A 25,145-nucleotide genomic window follows, 5' to 3' on the forward strand; every position below is an offset into this window, starting at 1 on the left:
CTTCGACGTCTCGCCACCTTACGTCGATGTCAACTTCGAAATAGCGCTCGCCACGTGTAGACGTGGCGGGCGCTATTTCGAAGTTGGCACGGCTGCTTCTAAGTAACCGGCACGTGTAGACATGGCTTCTAAGTCTGGTTCTCCTCTAGACACATGAATTTAGCTATGTTGGCATAGTACAAAGTTTTTGTATCATGTCCATTAAAGGCGTAATTTTTTTTATCAAAACAGTTACAATCTCTGTTGTTTGGATGCAAATACCTTGATACAAAGATGTTTTATACTCATGTGGCTATTCCAATACATGAAGCAGGAGAAGTATTGATATACATTTCCTTCATGCCAGTATAACTGAATGTTCGGTACATGTTGTACCAACATATCTATTTGTTTTGTTGTTGTTTTGTTTTGTTTTTTAAATCACCTTCTAATCCAAATAGCTATAGTAGTTTAAAAACTGTACCTAGACCAGCCTTTTACAGCTTGTTGACATATAAGGTTGCGTTTAGGTTGAGGTAAGATTTTAAAATGACTTATTAGACTTGTTCAAAGGGCCCTGTAGCCCTTCTAGATTGGTTTAAACCATTTTATTCAGACTATCTCAAGTTGTTCAGGATTTTAGCCAAATTGAAATAGAAATGTCTGCACAGATACTTTCTCTAGTTCAGTTAAATAAATTTGTTTAAGCCAGACCAGTACAGGTTTCTGAATTGCAAAGGCCACAAATTCATTCATTTACACTGGCAACAAAATCACTCTCAGGCTACGTCTACACGTGAAGACTACATCGAAGTTGCCTATTTCGATGTGGCGACATCGAAATAGGCTATTTCGATGAATAGCGTCTACACGTCCTACAGGGCCGGCAACGTCGATGTTCAACTCCGACGTTGCGCAGCCCAACATCAAAATAGGCGCAGCGAGGGAACGTCTACACGCCCAAGTAGCACACCTAGAAATAGGGATGCCAGGCACAGCTGCACACAAGGTCACAGGGCGGACTAGCGCTTCCGGGGCAACAGCTAGCCGCTCCCTTAAAGGGCCCCTCCCAGACACACTCAGCCTGCACAGCACGCGGTCTGAGGAGCCATAGGCACACAGACCCCGGGCGCCGCAGTCATGGACCCCCAGCATCAGCAGCAGCAGCAGCAGCAGCAGCAGCAGCAGCAGCAGCAGCTAGAGGTCCACCCAGCCCTCCCGGCAGGAGCAGGGCTTGCCCTGCTCCGTGCCATGCGGGAGGCAGCTGAGCACCTCCTTGCCCCAGGGGAGGAGATGCCCCCAGGGCAGCAGGGCTCAACCCCTACCCCTGCAGCACCCCGCCCCATCCCCCGCCTCACACGCCGGCGGCTGTGGAGCTACCCCACCAGCACCGACTGGTGGGAGCGGCTGGTGCTTGGGGAGTGGGACGACGACCACTGGCTCAGGAACTTCAGGATGACCCAGCAGACATTCCTGGAGCTGTGCCAGTGGCTCACCCCCGCACTCAGGCACCAGGACACTGCCATGCGGCGTGCCCTCCCTGTGGAGAAACGGGTCGGCATCGCTGTCTGGAAGCTGGCCACTCCAGACAGCTACCGATCCGTGGGCCAGCAGTTTGGTGTCGGCAAGGCCACCGTCGGGGCTGTCTTCATGGAGGTAAGCGAACCCACGGGGGGAGGGCAGGGCAGGGGAGGGGAGGCCAGGGCAGGGCAGGGCAGGGGGGCCAGGGCAGGGCAGGGCAGGGGGGCCAGGGCAGGGGGGGCAGAGCAGGGCAGGGCAGGGCAGGGCAGGGCAGGGGAGGGCAGGGCCATGCACACCCTGCTCACCCGTCATTGGGGCTGTCCCATGTGCTTTCTCTGCAGGTTGTGCGTGCCATCAACGCCATGCTCCTGCACAGGCTCGTGAGGCTGGGGGACCCAGATGCCACCATCGCCGCCTTTGCCACCCTGGGCTTCCCCAACTGCTTCGGGGCTCTGGATGGGACTCACATCCCCATCCGCGCCCCACATCACAGTGGAGGACGATACCTGAATCGCAAGGGCTACCAGTCTGTCGTCCTCCAGGCCTTGGCGGACAGCCGGGGACGTTTCCAGGACATTTACGTGGGCTGGCCTGGCAGCACCCATGACGCCCGGGTTTTCCGGAACTTGGGCCTGTGCCGCCGGCTGGAGGCGGGGACCTACATCCCCCAGCGGGAGATCCCTGTGGGGGACACCACCATGCCCTTCTGCGTCATCGCAGATGCGGCCTACCCCCTCCGGCCGTGGCTCATGCACCCCTACACGGGGTATCTCTCCGCTAGCCAGGAGCGCTTCAACGAGCGCCTGAACCATGCGCGCCAGGTGGTGGAGCACTCATTTAGCCGCCTGAAGGGACGCTGGAGATGTCTCCTGACCCGCCTGGATGCGGGCCCCAACAACATCCCCCTGATTGTGGTTGCCTGCTGTGCCCTGCACAATTTGGTTGAGAGCAAGGGGGAGACCTTTTTCCAGGACTGGGCTGCGGAGGCCGCCAGGGCACACGTCCAGCCACCTGCTGCCCCCAGTCGGCAGGTGGACCCCCGAGGGGACCCGGGTCCGGGAGGCCCTGCGGGCCCACTTTGATGAACAGGCCGCGGGGTGAACTCTGCCCAGGCCCCCTACTGCCCACCCCTTCCTCCCCCACACTCCTGCCCCAACGCCCACACCATGGAGCACCCCACCGCCCCCCCCCCCCCCACTTGTTCTGGACAAATGACAGCACGCACTTGTGGCTGAACGTAAAGTTTTGTTTTTCTTTCCGAAACATTTTTTTTTTACGTAAATAAATATGTGAACCACAAACAGAAAACTCGGTACAAACGTTCAACAAAAGCAATATGTACAAAAATAAAACAATACAAAGAAACAACTGTCTGCCATAATAAAAAGAAAACCAGGGAGGATAAAGGGGAGAACTATTTACATGGGGGGGACGGGGCAAACGGGGGGCCGAAAAAAACAGGGTCCAACTATATACAAGGAGGGGGCCATGTTCCGGTCCCCTTGCCCCTATAGCCCGGCACTGGGCGTGGCCGGCCGGGAGCCCCGCCGCGCTCGCAGCCTGGTCCGTGGCTGGGTGGGAGCGGGCTGGACCGGAAGGTATGGTGGCCGGCGAGTGTCAGGTGGCTCCAGGGGTCCCTCGGAGCTCCGGCCCTCACCGGTGGGTGGCGGGGCGACGGCGGACGGGACGGCGACGGGCGGAGCAGCTGGTGGTGGGGCTGCAGGAGCAGGCAGGGCGGGCGATGTTTCGGCCGGCGCGGCATGGGGGGCTAGGTAGTCCACCAGGCGATTAAATGTGTCCATGTAGGCCCCCCATGCCTCCTGGCGCCAGGCCAGCGCCCACTCCTGCAGCTGGAGGTGCTGCTCTGCGACCTCCAGCTGCCGACGGTGGATGGCCAGCAGCTGGGGGTCCGTCGCCGTCGGCGGTTGGAGGCGCGGGGTCCGCCGTCTAGCCCGCCGTAGGGCCGGTCAGTCCTCGGCCGAGGGGCTGCCCTGGAGCGATGGTCCCAGAGGGCTCTCCGGGACGACTGACGCCTCGCCAGCGCTCTCTTCCAGTCCTTCTGATGGTGCAGGTGCAGGACACAGGAGAGGAGGGGGGAAGAAGAATGGAGACAGGCGTTAGTGTGGGCCCCGAGCCGTGGCCTTTGTCCCCACAGCCCTGTGCTGCAGGTTGCCCATCCCCGTCCCCGGGAGATGCTGCTGTGATGGATGGGGTTCAGGGGTCCCCCTGCCCTGCACCCCGTCCCCTGGTGGGAGCGACTCTCACTTCACCCTGCAGGGTCTGACAACAGGAGAGGTTTCTTAGGCCACAGATGGCCAGTTTCTCCCAGGAGTGACAGCACCAGCTGTCGGAAGAGACAGTCCTTCCAACCCGTCGTGGGGAGAAGACCCCAAGGGGTGCCCCTCGGGGATGCAGTTTTCCCCCTCCTCAGGCTGGCTGCCTTCCAGATCTCCCTTCCCCTAGCCTCTACCTGTGGCCCCCACCCTCACCCCCCAATTCCAAGCCAGCTCGGCTCCTCCCTCCTGTTTGTTCAGGGCAGAGGTGTCACCTGCCAGCTGTAGCCCCAGGATCCTCCTCTGCCCCTGGGAGCTATTCCGCTCTTGTGGCTCATATGTAGCCTGAGTCTCCCTTTGGCACTCCCCCCACTCCATCACATGCTGCTGCTGCGGGGTGTCCCACCCCCTCCTCCCGGGGGCCTCTCGAGGTTCCGCTCCCCCCTGGCCCGGGGATGGGCCATTGCACTGTCATGCGGGGTGGGGGGGGGCAGGGGCTGATGGATGCAGTGCTGTGAGGGCCATGGCCCTGATGTCCTTGGGGCCATGGCCATGTGAGCATGTGGGGGGCCCTGGACACATATCTCTTGCCCCCGCCCCTCAAGCCCAGGGCTGTCCACCAGAGGGGGGTACTTACCTGTCGGTCCGCTCCCACGGTCCGGAGATCCCCGGGGGGCGGAGGCCCTGCTGCTGCTCCGGGATGGCAGGAGGAGGATCTGCAGGCTGGATTCTGCGGAGGAGGAGCCCCCCTCCTCCTCCTCCTCCTCCTCCTGCCGCGATGTCCCGGGGGTGGCCTCCGGGGGGGGCCCCCAGGGTGCGGGGCTTGCCTCCGGGGTGGACTGTGGCTGCAGGGCCTACTGGGGCTCGTCAGCCGAGGTGTCAAGGGTGGCCGGAGGGAGGAGGTGTGCTGGGAGCCCAGGATGTCCCTGAGCTCCCTGTAAAAGGGGCAAGTGATGGGGGCGGCCCCAGATCGGCTGGCCGCATCCCGGGCCCGGGAGTAACCCTGCCGCAGCTCCTTGACCTTACTCCTGATGTGGTCAGGAGTGCGGGCAGGGTGACCCCGGGCAGCCAGGCCGTCGGCCAGCCGAGCGAACGCATCCGCGTTCCACTTCTTGCTTCCCATTACCTGGAGCACCTCCTCCTCGCTCCAGAGCCCCAGCAGGTCCCGCAGCTCGGCCTCCGTCCAGGAGGGGCCCCGCTGCCGCTTCCCAGCCTGGCTGCCCTTCTGGCTGGGCTGGCTGCCCTGGCTCCCCTTGGGGGGGGTCCCCTGGGGGTGCTGGGGGGGCTGCCGGGCAGCCATCGCAGGTCTGTGGGGCTGAGGGTGGTGCAGGCTGGCCACGTGTGCAGGCTGCAGCCTGCACATTCCCTCAGCTTCCTGCAGAGTAAGGGAGGGGGAGGGGACCTTTAAGGGGCCGCTCCATGCGGCCACCAGTGAGCTGAGGGGCTGGAGAGAGTGTCTCTCAACCCCCCAGCTGATGGCCGCCATGGAGGACCCGGCAATTTCGACGTTGCAGGACGCGGATCGTCTACACGGTCCCTACTTCGACGTTGAATGTCGAAGTAGGGCACTATTCCGATCCCCTCATGAGGTTAGGGACTTCGACGTCTCTCCGCCTAACGTCGAAGTTAACTTCGAAATAGAGCCCGACGCGTGTAGCCGCGACCTACGTCTACGTCTACACGTGCACCCAACTTCGAAATAGCTTATTTCGATGTTGAGACATCGAAATAGTCTATTTCGATGAATAACGTCTACACGTCCTCCAGGGCTGGCAACGTCGATGTTCAACTTCGACGTTGCTCAGCCCAACATCGAAATAGGCACAGCGAGGGAACGTCTACACGCCAAAGTAGCACACATCGAAATAAGGGAGCCAGGCACAGCTGCAGACAGGGTCACGGGGCGGACTCAACAGCAAGTCGCTCCCTTAAAGGGCCCCTCCCAGACACACTTTCATTAAACAGTGCAAGATACACAGAGCCAACAACTAGTTGCAGACCCTGTATATGCAGCACGGACCCCCAGCTGCAGCAGCAGCAGCCAGAAGCCCTGGGCTAAGGGCTGCTGCCCACGGTGACCACAAAGCCCCGCAAGGGCTGGAGAGAGAGTATCTCTCAACCCCCCAGCTGATGGCCGCCATGGAGGACCCCGCTATTTCGATGTTGCGGGACGCGGATCGTCTACACGTCCCTACTTCGATGTTGAACGTCAAAGTAGGGCACTATTCCCATCCCCTCATGGGGTTAGCGACTTCGACGTCTCGCCGCCTAACGTCGCTTTCAACTTCGAAATAGCGCCCGACGCGTGTAGACGTGACGGGCGCTATTTCGAAGTTAGTGCCGCTACTTCGAAGTAGCGTGCACGTGTAGACGCAGCTGTAGACACAGCTTCAGAGTCCAGTCATGTCTGAGGTCAGATACTACAGTTGTTTTGATAAGATAAACAATTATTAAAAAGGGGTTTTATTGAAGTTGAAAAGCTGTTATTATCAGACAAAAAGTTGGGCTTTTTTGTTTTTGTTTTTTTTATCCAGTTTTTCATATCAGGAAAGTCATTTCATTGGATGCCTAATATTTGTTTTATGCATTTTGCATTTCCTTCAGTTGTCTAAATCATCTTTACATGCCCCATTTTTCTAATGCATGACCACCACAAATTTAAATCCTTCAGAGGTGAGTGGACTTCAACAATACTGAGCCACAAGTAGAAACTCTTGCCCTCCTGTGGTGTTTCTGAGATTCTTAAATTAGCAATCTTCTGTTCTCATGTCTGGGTGAATCCATTAGCCTGACAGTCAGGGCAGCAGTTCAAGACATCATTGTACTACAAGGTAAGTAGACAGGGATGAGCAGTCTAAGTGTACTGAACCTTCACTGTCTGCATTATACTTCCATTTCTAGCTGACCTAAACATTCACAATGGAAAGGGTTGGCCAATAGATCAGATAATTTGATCATTAACCCCAATATCTTCTTTTCTGACAGATACCTAATGCTTCATTGGAAGGTGACCAACAACTGCCACATGCTATTCACTCGGCTATTTGTGCAAAGTTGTCAGTGGGGATATACAGGTGAGGGGAAAGAATAACCTTCTGCTGCAATTCTTTTAAATTTTTTGTAACCGATTATTTTTACAAATTTAAAATAGGGCAGGATAACATCAAAACAAAGCAGAAATATAAATGTAATGGCGTTCAAGTTAGGGTTGAAATTTTGAGCTCATGTTATTTAAATGAATATAAAACTAGACAACACATTTGCCGGTCCTTTCTGTAAAGCACTTTTAAGAAGAAAAGCTCAAAAGATGTTGTATATTATTATTCTTCAAGCTGAACTGAACCTCTGAACTTTTCAAGGGCTGCTCATTTTTAACTAAAATGCTAAACTGACTGACTTGTTCAGGAAGGAAAAAAAGATCACTGTACATTATATTTTCATAGATGTTAAATCCAGAGGGGTCTGTTATGATAATCTAATCTGACCTCCAGAATAAGAGGTTATAGAATTTGTCCCAATCACTCCTGCATCTATCCCAACTCCTTGGTAAAGAAAGGCATATTCTTTAGAAAGATATTTTTGAGACTTCATGCTATTTGAAAAAAATGGAAACCATTCTCAGAATCTTTATGTTTCCATGAGCTCTTTGTGCTTTACAGAACAATTATCTAGGACAAAAAAACCAAAAACAAAACAAAACAGCAGATATGTGTCAATCCCTTTCTAATGTGGTGTTTGTAAGGAAGTGTATATTTTATCCACTGAATGTCATATTCAAGGCCTATCAATAGTCAGTGCCATGGTAAAGTGGGATGGTGTAAATGAGAAAGGATTTACAGCTTTCTCTATACAATGAGGATTACTACTCAAATTAATGCGGTTCTTCAGGAGTGGCTGGCTATAAAATATCAACTTGAAACTTCATTCTCTTACTGCAGGCTCTGTGCAGAAAGGTGGCATGCTCTTTTTCACCTTGTCATTCGCCCTGGCATGGTTAATGGGAGGAAATATATTTTCTTAAACAGAACTCAGGATCCCAACTGTGTCAGTCATCTGAGAGGCTGCAAAATCTAAGGGTTGTTGCAGACAGCAAATAACCCTAAAATCAAGTTGTTTAGCTCATTTTGCCATTCAAATATGATGCACTTCTGTGTCCCTAATTACATTTCTTTCCACACAACAGTCTCTGTGATCTGTCAGTGACATACTTCTTTAATATAATAAATCAAACCGTTCAAAATATCCTGTAGTATCAGAATACGGAAAGACTAATTATAGAAACATTTTAGTTAAAAAAAATACTAAGAGCCCTCACTAATTCAAGTGTGTTTTCTGTGATTAGATGGCATTTTTCCAGTAAATGAATGTTATGTTACATAAGGCTCTGGACTTAGACTCAGGAAATTTGGGTTAATTCCTGCTTCTGCTATAGATATCCTCTTTGGCCTTGAGGAAATTATATGATTTTCTTTGCCTCAATACTGTTGGATAAAACCTCCATTCAGTCCAGTATAATGAAGATGTAAGTTCTGTAAATTTCAGTCATTGCTGGTTTTAAGTCTTGTAACTTTCTGTGAGCTTTGTTTTATAGTAGCTGTTAGGTCTATATTAAGTATTATAGGTTAGTAGGGAGTTGTTTATAGATACCATAGGTCTGTAAGAAACCCTAGCTGTTCCTTTGTAAAATAAATTACTTTCTCTGAAGTGAGCCTTCCTTTGTGTGACTGTGGGAGGGTGTGCAATGGAATCAGTGCCTGAAGCCAGCTTGTCTGGACAACCAGCTGCCAGCATCACCACGATGGCCAGAGAAAAGGAGTTCAGCCCTGGAAAAGATCTCCCCCCAAGAAAGAGAAAGCAGCCCCCTCAAGAAACAATCAAAGTCACATCTGCTGGTAGCTAATGACTCATGGTCATACAGAGTCCTGTAACAGTGGTAATGAATTATGGTCATACAGCATCCTGGGGCCCTGGGAGAGAACAAGAGCTATGGCCTGAAACATAAAGGCTGGGTCTACAAGTGCCCCTTCCTTTCAAAAGGGACATGAAGGGGCATGTTAATGAGTGAGTTTGTAAGATGCTAATGAGGCACTGCAATGAATATGCAGCACCTCACTAGCATAATGGTGGCCACGGTGATTCGAAAGTGTGGCTTTTCGAATTGCGCGCCGCTCGTGGAGACGGGACCTTCTGAAAGGATCCCCCCAAGTTTTCGAAAGCCCTTCTTACTACCTGGTGATCAGAAGAAGGGCTTTCAAAAACTGAGGGGGTCCTTTTGGAAGGTCCCGTCTCCACGGGTGGTGCATGATTTGAAAAGCCGCACTTTTGAATCGCCGTGAACACCATTATGCTAATGAGGTGCTGCATATTCATTGCAGCGCCTCATTAGCTCATTAACATTACCCCTCTCAAAAGGAAGGGCAAGTGTAGACACAGGGAAAAAGAGGAGTGCAAAGCTATAAAGGGGTTCTTGCCATCAGCACTCTGCAAGCGTTAGTCTCCGCTGGCTGTGGAGACATGAGGAGGCCGAGAGCCCTGGCCCTGTGCCCCTTCCCCTCTTCCCAGGATAGATATTACTGAATATTCCAGAGTACAATGCTGTCAAGAGGGCACATGCTGAAGGGAGGTCCTATGATCAGCTCGTCACCCTGGATTCATGGCTGCAAGCAGATACACCAGACCCCTTATGCCTTGGCTTCCTCTGCTGTCTCTGTGCAACTCTTTGCCTGTGTGAGTTAGCCTGTGTAAGTGTGTGAATGAAGGAGGTTATGAGTGTGTGTGGATGTGTGCTTGAAAGTTAGTTCCCCTTTTCCCTTTAATCCAACAGTGGCATTTAATAACATACATAAGAATGTAATCCTGGGAAGGTCTTTAGTGGAAATAAGGTAACGAGTGTCCCATCGCTAAAACAGGAACATTAAAATTGACCTGTTCTCCCAGAGGATATATTCATTAATGGCTAAGGGTGCACAGATACCAGATTCCTATCATCAAAAGGGAATGTGGGGAAAGCTTATGATTATTGAAATAGAGAAGCGGAAATTAAACATTAGGATGCGATTGCGGCCCTTAAACACGGCCTATAAGCCTCTGAATACCACAGCAGCAGGCAGTATGTGTCATACCCACCCCTCCCAGGCAAAACTCCTTTCCTCCCCAATTCTTGCTCATAATATTATAAAATAAGATACTGCAACCATCCAGATGGTGCTATTCTGTCTAGAAAGTAGAGGGGGAGGAGTCAAGGCTTCTTTCTTATTTGTTCTAAAGGACAGGGTATCCTGAGAACAGAGATTACACTGCAGAGGTATGTAGCTGAGTCAAGGACATGAAAGCATTTCTCTTAGTCTTCTGTTCAGCCAAATAAAACAAAGGCACAATCTAGTCATTAGATAGTAAGATGTAAATTCCATACAAAGTATGCAACAGAACCTTGAGATACAGAAATAGTCAATGCAACAGGCTGAGGTTCAGCAGTGCAACAGGAACTCTGCAATGACTGTAAAGCAAGTCTACAAGATACAGCCAACTGATCTTGATCAGTACTGACGAGTACTAAGTCAGGAAGCAGAAGGCAAAAGAATCCTGTGTGACCTCAGATCTGCCGTTCAATACAATTTAGTGCATATTAATTTATGGAGTGAAAGTACATTAAAACAAAAATCCCAGAAACCTTTCTCAGGCAAATACTCACATCAATCACAGTTAAGCATAAATAAGTATCTCAAAATTCATGTTCATATTTGTTAATGAAAACATCCCTCCTTCTAAATATTCAAATCCTCTGAATTTCCCACATATGACTTCTCTCATTTATAGTCTTGTTTAAATGTTCAATCCTACAAAAAAGTAAGCATATAAGTGTTTTGATAAATTAAACCTGCAAGAATCACATAAACATTTTCATTAATGATTATCCTAGGAACTATTCAGGTAGGACGTTTTCTGTGACCATACTGAATCATCACACAGGAAAGGTGACTTAGCCTGTAAACTTATAAGCGTAGAAACTGTCTCCATATCATGTGCAGCATGAAACACATTGTTGCTTTTAAATAAATAGTTAATAGTTGTGAAACTAATCCTTGTCTTGCTCTGCCAACCATCTGGCTGTTATTAAAGTGTGAAGTGTTTATCATCATGAATAAAATGCAGCATAAATTTATTGACATATTGCCCGCGACGGGTACATGCAAAAGTGGTTTTGAGGACAAATGAAGGCTCACTTAGGGTGCATCTACACTAGCAAGTACATTCGAAATTAGGATCGGAAGACCGAGTTCTTTCGAAAAAAGCCGTGGAGTTTTTACACCGACACGGCACTCTTTTGAAATTAACTTCAAAAGAACTCCCCGGTTCTTTTGAAGTCAGTCCTCTGCTCCCAGGATGGGAAAAGCGCCCTCTTTCAAAAGCAAATTTCAAAAGAGAGGAAGTGTAGACATTCCACGGCTCACTCTTTTGAAAGAGCGGGTCCTCCATGGCCGTGATCAGCTGGCAGGCAGCAGCGCCACTCACAGCACAAGCGGAGCTCTATGGCTCCAGAGTCTGGCTGCTTTTCAGCACGCAGGCTCCCAGAAGCACTCAGGCAGGAAGATGAGAGCATGCAGGCAGCAGGGAGACCACACTGCCTCACATACCACTCCCAGCCGCGACGCCCCAGGGGAAGCTGCAGCACATCCAGCACCCTGGCCAGCAGCCGGTACTCCTGCCCACCCCAGGGGCCTTCCAGGGACCGGGGGGAGTCCTCCCAGGAGGACTGCCAGCCCCCCAAGCATCACGCCCTCTCCTGGACTGAGGCCAAGATGCAGGACCTCCTCACCCTGTGGGAAGATGAGGAGGTCCAGCAGCAGACAGGGGTCCAGTGCTGGAACACCATGGCATTCAAACGCCTGGCCAAGGGCCTCACTGGCCAGGGTCACCCCACTCAGACCCTGGGCCAGGTGAGATCCAAGGTCAAGGAGCTCTAGCAGGTGTACTGCTGGGTTCAGGAAATGGCCAGATGGACAGGGGCAGCGCCCACCAGCTGCCAATACTATCAAGAACTGGACTGCCTCCTTGGACCCAAGGAGGCAGGACCCCTGGCCACATACCTGGACACCACCAACCCCCCGACCGAGCTGGAGGAGCCTGGGATGAGAACCAAGGCACCCCCAACAGATCCAGGACATGAGTGGTGATGAGGGCTCAAGCAAGGGGGCCCTCGTCATCGAAGTCCCCTCGGGCCCATCCAGCCTGGCCCCCTCTGACCACGCCAAGCCTGATTTCCTGGAGGGACCCACAGGTATATACCATGCATGGTGGTGGCTGAGGGGCCAGGGGAGGGGGTGTGCAGTCCCACCTGGGGTAGCTGCAGCCCACCCACAGGGACATCAGCCCCAGGCCACAGGCAGGCCAGACGGCCCCCAACACCCTGGACTCACAGGGCTGACGTGTAGCACCCAGCACCATGCGGGCTGGACAGTATCATGGGCTGCCGGGCCGCAGAGGGACTGAGGGAGGCAGAGGAGAGCTAGTGCTCCCACAGCCCAGATGGGGAACCCCAGATACAGTCTCTGCAGGACTGCCAAGATGGGTTGGGAGGGACGGCGGGGTTCAGGAGGTCCCTCACTGGGACTAATGGCCTATTCCTCTCCCCTTTTGTCTCCACAGCTCCAGCAGCAAGCAGCCAGACCAAACCTGCTACAGGCCCAGGGAGACCCACGATTGAGGGCAAGGGGGAGAGGCTCAGGCATCAGACAAGGCCAGCACGGGGCCAGTGCTGGTCCGTCCATTGGCTCCACTAGGCCTGAGAGGAGGAAGCAGGGAACATGGCCCACACGGCCGCCCTCATGGAGCTGGGGGTGTATCATGCATGAGTGGCTTGCCATGGAGCAGCAGGCATGGGACCGGGTGGCGTCCAACTTGGATGCCCTCACCCAGGCCATGGTCGGCCACCTGGCCCCTGCCGCCACTCCATCAAGGGTCACTCCCGCACCCACACCCCTCCTTGCCCCCCACCACCCCCATGCCCCCCTCACCCTTGCATCCCCTCCCCTCCCTCTCAGTGGTTCCCCCCCGCCCCAATCCCACAGCCCCCTGCCTCCCCCACAACAGCCCCTCCCTAAGGAGGACTACCTCGAGGATCTGCTCCCTCCCCACCTCCCCCCGGCCAGCCTCATCCTCCTGGCCCACACCCTGCTGGCCAAGGCTGGCCAGGTGGAGGCCAATCCACCGGCCCCCCCGCCTCCACCCGTTCTGAGTCCAGCACAGGAGCAAGGACTGCGCCTGAGCGGCGACCCTACCTGTTTTGCCACCATCCCCAGACATGTGGAGGAAGGGGCAGGCGTGGGCGATGGGGCTGCCAGCCATTGAGCCCCCTGGAGGTGTGAAGGCCCCCCACCCCGGCCCCCATTAACCCTTCCAGCTCCCATGTAAACTGTTTTCCTCGTTTATCCTCCCCCTCCCATGTAAATAGTTCTTCCTGTTCACCTTCCCCCCCTCCCATGTAAATAGTTCTCCTCATTCACCCTCCCACCTCCCATGTAAATAGTTCTCCCTGTTCACTGTCCCCACACATGTGTATATAGTTCCCCCCTGGATAATGAGGGAAACAGTTTTTTCCAATAGTAAACAGTTTATTTTTATGGTTTACCCTGTGTCCTCCGTGCATGTGTGCTGGTTGGTGTGTGTGTGTGCAGGGTGCGGGGGCTGGAGTGTGTGTGCAGGGTGCAGGTGGGTGGGGAGTATGCAGAGTCAGGGGGTTACCATGGCTCTTGCTCTAAGGCCTGGCACAGGGCCTCACTTATACACACCCCATCCTGCTGGGCCTGGTGGCATGAGGCAACAGGGGGCTGTTCATACCCCACACCCCACCTCAGCAGCCCACCCCTGCATATAGGGCTCATGTTTTGATTCCACCAGGTTATGGAAGGTGAAGCATGCCCCAACCACCACCAGGACGCTGGGGAGGCCCACCTTTAGCCTGGTGTAGAAGCATATAAAAAGCCCCTTGAGGCAGCCGAACACCTGCTCCACAGTGTTCCAGGTGCTGTTCAGCCTCTTGTTAAAAAGGTGCTGGTTCAGCTGGGTGTGCCCAGTGTATGGCCACCTCAGCCAGGCCTGCAGGAGGTAGGCTGCGTCTGCCACAATGCAGGACAGCATCATTGTGTCCCTGATGAGGAGCTCCCACCAGGGAATGAAGGTCCCCTCAGCCATACAACATCCCAGCCATGAGTTCCTGAAGACCCTCGCATCGTGGGCGTGGCCAGCCCAGCCCATGTAGATGTTCTTGAACCGGCTGTTGGCATCGACCAGGGCCTGCAGGACTACCAAGTAGTAGCTCTTGTGATTCACATAGGCCCCACGGCTGTGCTCCGGGGCCCAGGTGGCGATGTGGGTGCCATCCACGGCCCCTAAGCAGTTGGGGAAGCTCAGCTCCTGGAATCCCCAGATGGTGTCATCCAGGTGCCCGCCATTCACCAGCTGCCTCAGGAGCACCTTGTTGATCACCCGGATGACCTGCAGGAAATAGGGGTGTGTGCTCGTGAGTGTGGGATGGGGTGCGGTTTGCCCTCCCGTGCCCATCCCCATCCCCGCCCCTGTCCCCAGGGTCCCTGCCCTTCTCCCAATGCTGCCTGTCTCCAGGCTGCCCCCCCTCCTTGCATGCAGTCTGGGTGTGAGCTGGGCATGGCTTACCTCAATGTGGACAGCCCTGATGGTGGCTTTGCCCACCCCGAACTGGTGGCCGACAGATCAGTAACTGTCCAGGGTGACCAGCTTCCATAGGGCAATAGCCACCCTTTTGTGCAGGGGGAGCACCAGCCTCAGGTGTGTGTCCTGGTGCTGGAGGGCTGGGGCAAACCAGTGGCACAGCACCAGGAATGTCCCCTTGGTCATCCTGAAGTTCTGTAGCCACCAGTCGTTGCCCCAGTCCTCCAGCATCAGCCAGTCCCACCAGTCGCTGCTTGTGGGGAAGCTCCACGGGCAGCAGATGACCCGGGGGACCAGCTGGGGACGTTGTGCCCTGAGGATAGCATCCAAGAGCATGGCTAGTGTGGTGGCCGCCTGGAGCTGTTGCAGCACAGTGGCCAGGACCGCAGCCAGGGAGCTGGCCACAGCTGTGATGGAGTGGTGGTGCTGCTCGGGGTCCATGGGGGCCCAGGATGCCACCTCCACTGTCTCTCTTGCTCTCACTCTCTCTCTTTCTCTCTGTTGCACTCATGCTGCCTGAGGACAGGGTTGCTGGCCCTCGGAGTGTGCAGGCTGAGGTACGGGGGGCACTTTAAGAGGATGGCGGGTGGCAGCCCTGGAAGGGTTCATCTGCCATGCGACCCTGCCCATGGTGCTTCATACCCCTGCTCTTTCAAAAGAGTGCCCTGGTGTGTGTGGATGCTCTTTCGAAATTGTGCTGGGGGCCTTTTGAAAGAGTGGTCCTTTCTGGTGTGTGTAGATGCTCCATTTTGAAAGACTATCTTTTGATGTTCGCTTTCGAAACAGTACCATGCCCTGGCTTTGATAGAGCAACATCTTTTGTTTCCCCTGGCTTCCTGTGAGAAATGAAGCATTTAAAAAAAAAAGCACTCTTATTTAGCATTCAGGGTCTTGTGTTTGTTTAGCAGCTATTCATAAAGGATGCAGCAGGTTTTACTAGTGTCACCTTCTAAGCAAGAGGGCTGCCACAACCATCTGGAAGCTCAATGCCAATTTGAAAATGTTATCTTGAAAATACATTTCACAGTTCATTTCACAGCTATGGCCAGACATGCCTCTTACCTCTACAATTTGAAAATTTCTGGGCTGAGCAAAACGCTGCTAGTACTTTTAAAGAAAGATGGAAAAATGCAAACTTGTTTATTCTGATCTTTCAGGAAGCGCTTTTCTGCATGAGCCACATTTGTTGCTGATGTGAACTGCTTCAACTTCACTAAAGTCAATGGAGCGGAGTTAACTTAAATGAGGGAAGAACGTATCCTGAGAATGGAGTAAGAACTTCGAAGTTGGGCTCCCTTACTTCGAAATTAACTTCAAAGTAAGAGAAAATGTGTGTAAATGCTCCGCAGGCTACTTCGACTTATCCCTTAACTTTGAAACTAACTTCAAAGTTAATTCCTAGTGTAGATGCATCCTTAGTGTTTCATCAAGCAGGTTTACACACATTTTTTTAAACCCACTGAACAATACCAGTATATAAACAAATAAACTTAAATCAGTGTAAAATGTGTGTATAGTAGAGAAGGGTTTACTAAGCTGCCTTTCTGGAGGTATTTCAAATCACATATTGAAAATAACAACAAGCATCAATGTCTATTTTGAATATCTTCCCTCCCTCGAATTGTGCCTTGCTAAGAAACACTCCATAATCCACAGTCTTACTGTAACTACACTAACTACAAAGAGGCCTAACACACACATAGCAGCTCCCATTCCTCTGAAATATCTGTTTATAATTAGAGGATCTTTGTACTTCAAAGGCACAAATTTATTTTTATAGCAGTGAATGCCAGTCATTTATCACAGTATCTTAAAGAAAAAAAAAAAGTGGGGGTGTGGTTCACTTTTCAAGTGACTAACAAAAAGAATCTGGTGCACAAATTGAAAGAGAAAGAAAAAAAGCAAGAGGCTTATTCAAAACTCAGGCTGGAACTGTGGTGCTGTGTTCTTTCCTGCATCCTCTGACCCACTCTGTAACATTATACGAATTCCTAAGCTTTCCAGACTTATCCTGGCCTCGGAACCCCAGCTCAGCTGAACATGGTAGAATTACATAGCTTCCCATCTCCCTGTGTGTGATGCTCCCTAGCTGAGCCTCACAAGCTTTTGATTCTGTCTATGAGCACTGCCTATAATATGGCTGAAAAGGAGAGTATGGTTTTATTTTTAAATGAGAAGATAACAATGTTAGAAATAAGTCCTGACCAAAATACTGTATCCTGATGCCCACAAGCTTCAGGAAAATTTGAGTTTTGGAGTTAGGTCTAAACCAAGCATATGATACCTATTTCACGTTCCAACCAGTTTTAGGATCTGAGTGTAACTGAGTGGGTCAGATCCAGATCAGCCCCAGTTCTAAAGAAAATCATGATTTGCAGTGCTCAGACAAATACACGCAAGAAGATGAATGTAACTCCCCTGAGGATGGGGAGTTTGGGTACATAATAAAATGCCTGCTGCTGGATATACATTTTATCATAATTGTGCAAAACAGGCTACCGTAACTGCTAAAGAAATCCATTTCATGACCTCCTGAGTCGTACCAGCTCCACTTCCAGTGAGGCCCTGAAATTGAAAGTATTCAATAAGGTTAATACTGCTACAGTGTGTTTCTATTGCTCCACTCTGCGTATTGTCCATAAGCTTGGTGTCGTACTGTGAATACACCACAAGACCTACATGACTTCGACTCTTTTACATAAACATTCCTGTTCCTCCTTCCCTCACAGAAGACTTCAGGGGAAGCAACAGGCTCTGCTGTCTTCATGCACGGTGGAGTTTACTAATGAAAGGCATTCCTAACATGCTGGCACCTTTAAAAACTTATTAAATTACAGCAATCATTCTCTGTTAGCCATGCTACCAATCCCATTTGGGTTTAAAGTGATGGCTCGTTATGCTTAGCATCTGCTTTACGCACACTGTTTTCTCATTAGGAATAAATCAATAAATCAATTAGGGCCACTGATCGTGCACAGACTTGAGGGAAAGTAATTGAGGATCATAGAGCATGGATTCCATTAGTTAACCCCTGGTGCCCTAGTGTAGCTTTTTCACGATGACTGTTCCACCCATAAAAAGAGAAGACAAATGCTGTTGATGACCATATGATAGAGATGGCAATTTCTTGTTCTACTGAATTAAATTTAAGTATCTCTGGAATCCATTGTGTTACATGCAAGGCCATGCATTATTCTGGATCTGGAAGATCAGAGGACTATATTGAACCACATGGCAAACAAGAGTCTTCTTTTGGGACAAGACATAGGAAGTCGACTTGCTGGGAAATCTCTAGGTGGGAGGTAAATGCCCCAGCCCCATTTTGGAAAAACTGCAGCTTTTGCAGCTATGACCTGAAGAGTGGACCCTTGTCTAGTGCCGTTGTTATGCTGCATGAGGTCAAGATTGCCCAAGCTTACAAAGGAAAGACCAAACAATCCATGGGTGTTCTAGTTCTGAATCTGAGTCAGACTTTTGGTAAGCTTTTTAGTGGGTGTCTGGGTTCTTTTATTGTTTTGAATATTTTTTTCTGTCATGCTCTCACCTTGAGAATAAATTTTCCTGCCTAGGAAGGCTTTTGGTAACTTGTAACTACAGGTTGAACCTCTCTAGTCCAGCATCCTTGGGACCTGATTAGTGCTAAATGAAAGAATTTGCAGAACCACAGGAGGTCAAAATTGTCTAGCAACATTACCAACACATCCACTGCTTACTGGGCTCTGTGAAGATATTTAGGGGTAAATTCGACCTAAATAACAGCAAAGAACACTGAGAGAAAAGACTGAAAATTTTGGTTTGGAACTGGGAGAAAGTATGAATCCTAAACTGAGGTTTTGCCTCTCTTCCTTCAGCTAACAGCTAGAGACTGGAATTTGGAATGCCACAGGCACTTCCTAGAACAGACGGGTAATAAGACTGGCCTTGTCTACATTGGTTTGTTTGTTTGCTGAAATAAACCTTTTTTTCTTGGGCGGGGGGAGAACCTTGTGCATCCACATTGCAAATTTGTTATTCTGGAATAACAGTGCATTTAACTTGAAATAGTGACTTCACCAAAATGAATAGCTGTCACTGACCCCACACCTTTCAATTTGAAATTGGCTCAGTGGCTACATCTACACTACAGTGAGCTATTGACAGGAGGTACAGTTGGAAGAGATCTTCCCACAAAACTCCTGTTGACCAAATGTGTCTACACATAAAATCTGGGTCAACATCCTCCAGCCTCTCTCTAGACAGGATGGGACCTGGCAACTCAGAAGACAAACTTGCAGGGATGGCAAACTCTTCCTGGAGCCCCAGCTCAGCACACATTACCACCCCCTCCCCTCCTGCTTAGTGTTCATTGCCCATGGTGAGGCCTGCCTACCTCCTGGAGGGACAGCAAAGCTAGTGCAGGACTCCCAAGTTTGCTGGGAAAGAGTTCTGTGTTCAGTGAGCAATGGTGCCAGAGCAGGCCCCAGACTTGTGCTGGCCACACACACAGCTGCTGCAGCTCTCCTGCATCTCATCCCAGACCTCCTCCTCAGGAGAGGTGGAGCTTACACCACCCATGAAGAGGATGCCTTTGCTGCTGCAGGGTGACACAGGGCACCCCCAGTGTTGGCATCCTCATGTGCTCAAGCAGTTCTGGAGATATACCACCAGTTCCAACTGATGGAACAGACTGGTCATTGGGCAGAGGGATGATCAGTAGTGGCTCCAGAACTTCTGCATGAGGAAGGAGACCTTCCTGCATCTTTGTGCCTGGCTTAACCCAACCTTCCAATGAAAGGACACACACCTGTTGCCCACCATGGAGAGGAAGGTGGAGAAGAAGGTGGCCATCATTGTATGGAAGGTCACCACACCTGACAGCTACCATAGGGAAACAGTTTGGTGCGGGGAGGTCCACCATCGCTGTTGTCCTCTTGTAGGTAAGGCACTCTCAGACTGCAGGCCCCGCACAGGAATGGGGCAAGGGGAAAGAAGTGTGTCTCACCCTCAGGAAACCCACAAGAAGTGGGGTCAGGAGTTCAAGGGGTGGTGGAGGATAGGGAAGACCCATCTCTGGGGACCATGCTTTCCCACCCCTACACAGCCTGGCCACTGGAGATTGACCTCCTGGGGACCCCTGAAAACCTTGGGGAGGGGGTATGGGAGGGGGATGAGTATCCCCTGGGACCAAAAAATCAACCCACACAGTCCCTCTTCTATGTGTCCCACTCCCTCCCCTCACAGGTTGTGAGGGTTGTCAGCTTGTACCTTCTGTGGAGGCTCATCCATCTGGCTGATGTTGATGCAGTCATGGCCAGATTTGACGCTGTGGGGTTTCACAACTGGTTTGGGGCAGTTGACAGGACCAACATCCCCATCTGCACCCCAGGCCACAGTGCAGCATGGTTCATCAACAGGAGCAGGTATTACTCCATGCTGCATGCCCTTGTCAACCACCAGAGACACTTCCTAGACATGTACTTCAGGTGGGCAATCTGGGCACACTATGTCCGCATGTTCCACAACTCTGGCCTGTTCCTGAGGATGGAGATGGGCACCTTCATCTCCGTCTGGGAGCTGGCCATCAGGGATGTTGACATGGCACTTTGTATTCTGTACTATGCTGCCTACCTCCTCCTGTCCTGGCTCATGAGGCCTTACTCCAGACACCTGGACTGCCCCTCCCCCACCCCAGGACCTCTTCAACACCCACTTTAACCATGCACAGAACCAGTTGAAATGTGCCTTCAAACACCTCAAGACATGTTTTCAGTGTCTCCTGACATGCCTAGATGTTGGGGAGAACAATGTCCCCCAGGCTGTGGGGGAATGCTGTGTCCTCCACACCCTTATGAGGAAGAGCGGAAGGTCTTGTTACTGGCATGGGGGCTGGTCCCTGGTCACACCTATAAACAGCTGGATGAGGCCCCCATCCACCAGGCCTATCAGTATGGGCTGCAGATTCAAGAGGTCCTGAGTCCCTGAGGGAGAGATTTTCCCATGGACCCCAATAACCACCTCCTCAGTCCCATAATCCCAACATGGTCCCTCTCTTTGCCTGCTCACCTTTCCCCAGCCCCTCTCCAATAATGACAGAAAGGGAGTGGTGGGGAAATAAAACCTTTACTAGCCAACATGGTAAAATGTGTGAAAACTAACTTTTTTCTAATAAATAAATATTTACATGGGGTCCTGGGACTCTTGTGGGGCTGGCAGTGGGCCTATGCCCATGACCTGAGACTGCATGGTCAGACTGGGTAGAACATGCTGCTTTGCACACATGCTCAGGTGCTAGGCCTGCAGGGTGAGATCCCACCCCAGCCAGCCTGGCTGGGCTTGCAACATGGTGAGCTTTCCTCCCATGCTCCAGGGTGTATGTCTTGAATAGGCCTAGGGAGGGCATGAGTGTGCGTTGGCTGGAGAAGGGTCTCAACTCCAACCTAATGTCTAGCGTCCCCCTTGCTTCTGACAGAGTCTGTGTTGGACTCTGACTTTGCCTTGCCCTGGGACCTGGGTTGCTGCTCCCCCGTATGGGACTCTGGCTCCAGGGGCAGGCCTCCTTGGCTATATCCAGGGGGATTGCAGGAGGAGAGGTTTCCTCTGCTCCCAGGAGCTTGTGGAGCTCATTGTAATATGGGCAGCTTGCCCATAATGTTCCCAACTGGTGGGCGGCATCCCAGGCCAGGGTATAGCCATGGCACAGTTCCTTTATTTTTGCCCAGACCTGTTCCAGGGTCTAGGGAAGGTACTCGTGTTCTGTCAGGGCAGTGGTGACCCGGCAGTAGCCTGGGGCATTCTGCCGTTTCACAGCCAGATTCAGTTACACAGCATACTTGGACCAGAGGCCCAGCAGGTCTCAGATCACTAGTTCCATCCATGACACGGCCTGCCTGTTTGTGTCTCAGGGTGGATCCCCCTACTACCCCCACTCCCTGGAGGGCTCAGGGGTGCCATGAAGACACCCCATGTAATCAAGGGGGAGAGATAGCTCAGTGATTTGAGCTCCACTCTTCAAAGCCAGGCTGGTGAGCTCAATTCCTGAGGAGGCCCCTTAGCAATGGGGGCAAACAGATGTCAGAGAGGGTGCTTGGTCCTTCCAAGAAGGCAGGGGAGTACACTAGATTACCTCCTGAGGTCCCTTCCAGTTCTAGGAGGTGTGTGACTTCAATTACTTTTTTTTATATAGATATCTGTGGGCACAGGGAGTGGCTGGGGAGAAGGCAGCAGGTGTCAAGCTGGCTCTGTGGCTCACTTGCTCCCTGCTATGGGGTTCCCAGGACTCCCTGCACCTTTAAGACTGGCCAGAGGCGCAGTGAATATCACAGTGGACATGGCATCTCCAGGCTCCAGCTGGCTGCTGCTATGGGGAACTCTTCTGTTGACAAAAGTCTCCGCAACCCTGAACATCTACACTATGGTTTTGTCAACAGAATCTGTCAACAAATGCATTCTGCCTCATGCGGGAGAGACAGGAAAAGTCCCAAAACATTTTGGGGGTAAGGACACTTCGAACTTGCATAGGTACTTTGAAGTGGTCACATCTACATGGCTTGCTGGCACTTTGAAGCTGCTAACTTCAAAGGTCATATGGAAGGAATTAGGTTGATGAGGTGCTGCATATGCAGTGCAGAACCTCATTGCTATTCCCCACTCTGGCTCATTTATATGCCCCTTTAGAGGAGGGAGCTAATGTAGACAAACTCATAGACACTTTGCTCCTTACAGGCATTTACAAAGCCAAAACACCAGAAGTTGTGCTGTTATACTATTTCCACCATAAAGACAGATCTCTTTAAGATCCCAGTTCCTATGGATTTTGGGGAACCATAAAAGGCTTGAAATCATTTTAAGATTTGTACAAAATAGAGTCAAAGTTACAAATCCAACCCCTAAACAAACTCCCTACAGGTTTTCTCTGCTTGCCTGATACTGTTCAAAAAATCAGCTATTGTAATGCTTCCTTGGGAGTCAGACAGATGAAAATTAATATCTGACTTGGAAAATTCCTGGTTTGTATGAGATCTAAAGACAGCTGCGAGTAAGGAAGAAAAATGGTGCCCTGCCTGGGATCCCTGCAAAAAATTGGCAGTATATTAGGGAAGACAGTGGGATATGTGCAATGATGGGCAGAGAGGACGCTTTGAATCAGGTTTTACTTACTGGTTGTTAAGTTTTCTCATGGCTGAGCCAGTAAACAGAGTGTGAGTGCTCCGATAACTTGTCTGTGCAGTACATTTTCCATTTGTTCTTGAACATAGAAGTGAAAGCACTCTGATGCTCATTATATAACTGATACCCAAAGAGAGAGACCTCATTTCTTCCTGTTCTGTCTTTTATGCAAAGGAACAGAAATGATGCTGCTAATTTGTGACATAGGTGGTTCAGAAATGTTGTTCTTCCTACAGCTGTCCTCGGGGAGTGGCTGTTTCTTAAGCTCACATCTATCACTTTGTCTGCTCTTAGCCAAAATATCACCCTGCCAAATCCCTGAGAGAGGGATGCTATTTTGAAGTCACTTCTCATTATGCCATATTGCTCTCCCAGGCTTTGTCATCAGTATCTACTTATTATACATATACATTTAAGAGGGAAACAATGACAAGTTATGCCTGATGGGCATTCTGGAGGACTATGATTCTTTTGAATCAATGATCACCAGTGACAATTTGTTTTTCCAAAATTCATTAAATCATTAGCTGTCCTGAAACATGAATATCATATCAATATATATTGTGGAGACTGTCTCCTAGGCTCAACAGAACATGCAAACTCCTTCTGACAACTCAGTCTTTCTGCCTAACTTTCCATATGTCAACCCTTGATTCCCTGTCAGAAATATTTTGTGTAGGATTGAAATCTTCCTCTTCAAAGCAATATCCTTGAGCTTTGGCCTCTGTTTGCCTCTGTTAACCTGGAACCTTTGAGTACCAAGTTTTGCTCAAAGCTGAGTCTTTACTTTGCCCAGATGATCAAAACTGAACAGAACTGGCATATGCCTCTGTTCTCCTCTTTGTTCTATTTATCCACATTACAAAATTGTCTGTAGTCCCTCAGAGTTCCAAGAAAAAAAAATCTCTTCACACTTTTCTTGGCAGCATTTCAATTTGTATACTCTTTAAACTGTTAGCAAAGAGGCAGTATCCTTAGGGCTGAGAAGAGTTACTCAATTATAGGTCTTGGATTGTGTGATTCAGTCCCACAGTTCCTCTATTAAAACAAGAATGTGTCTCCAACTACTGATGGAAGGAAAAAAAAAAGATTTTGAACAAGACCTGTGCACCAGTCTTCCCGGTAAACCGAGCACTTTTGTGGCTGCCCAGGAAATTCAGGTGCTGCTCAGCTGGTTAGCAGAGCACCCACAGTGAGCAGCATGTGATACCACTGGTGGTGCACATCCTCACGTGCCTTAATGCATATAACAACATTTATTCCAAGCAGGCATTGAAAAAATTGCTCTGCGCACACAGGTCAAATTGTTTTCTGGGTTGCTTGTATTTCTGAAAATCAAACTGTGGTTAGATTAGTTGCAATAGCACATTTGCTGTTCTAGTGGAAGGCCAGAAATAAACTTTTATGGAATATTTATGATCCGGATCTAGATTTTATATGATCTCAAGGAGTTAAAAACCCCTAGAATTTACAAAAGTTTGAGTCTAGATCCAAATTTTGAGGTTCAGAAGTGCAAATTTAGTTTCTCATAAGCATTAGTTCTGATTGATAGATAATATAATCCAGACAGATTTGAGTCCTTTTATGTTTGTTTTCCATTAAAATACATGTGGTTGGGAAATTCTTAAAGTAATACCAGCAGATGATGAAATATATACTAGAGTGGTCAAAAAATTTCCAGTAGTTTAGTTTGGTTTCCAGGGAAAAAAAATAATATGTTCAGATTTCAGGGATTTGGGTCGTTTGATCAAAAAACTAAAGGTTTCCACAAAACTAGGCACCTTTTTAGTAGTAGTAATGGTAGTAGCACTAGTACAGTTTGAACCTCACTAATTCATCTCTGTCTCATCTGGCAACATCTATAATCAAGCACAATTTAATTAGCTGGATGACCACTTATCATGGATGTGTCCAAGTTTCCGATGGTCCCATAAACTTTGTGTACAACCACCAGTCCAGGCTCTCTGTGTTGTGCTGTTATTTAACTGTAATTTACCCGAAACATCTTTTAAGAGCCCAGTGAGCAGTGGAAGTGTTGGTAATGTGCTGGACAATATTGACCTCCCATGGTCCAGCAAATTCTCACATTCAGCACTGGTCAGGTCCTGAGGATTCTGGACTAGAGAGGTTCAAACTGTAGTAATATTTAATCATTATCATATTCATAATCATAATTGTGTTTCAAACAGAAATTATGTTTCTTACTTTTCTGCCAATAGGTATGATATATACCCACCTACTCATGGATAAGAACATTAAATTGACACGGATTAATGTTTCTATGAGGTAATAAATTTATTAGAATCCTGCAAATAATCAATCAATCAATCAATTTTCTGGGCCTTGAGCAAAGTTTTCTGACATATTTTATTCAAATATGGTTAGCTGTCCTCTCATTTCTGTCATGTAAGTACAGTATCTTTTTTGTTCCGGTTGTTGACGGTACTGAGTACTGCACCTTGGAAGCCCCTGCCATGGGATTGCCTGGGAGTGGTGGGTGAGGAGCCAGCTGAGCACTGGCTCCTCTTTTTTTTAAAAAGC

The sequence above is a fragment of the Carettochelys insculpta genome, chromosome 6, assembly GCF_033958435.1.
Source record: "Carettochelys insculpta isolate YL-2023 chromosome 6, ASM3395843v1, whole genome shotgun sequence".
Classification (NCBI taxonomy): Eukaryota; Metazoa; Chordata; order Testudines; family Carettochelyidae; genus Carettochelys; species Carettochelys insculpta.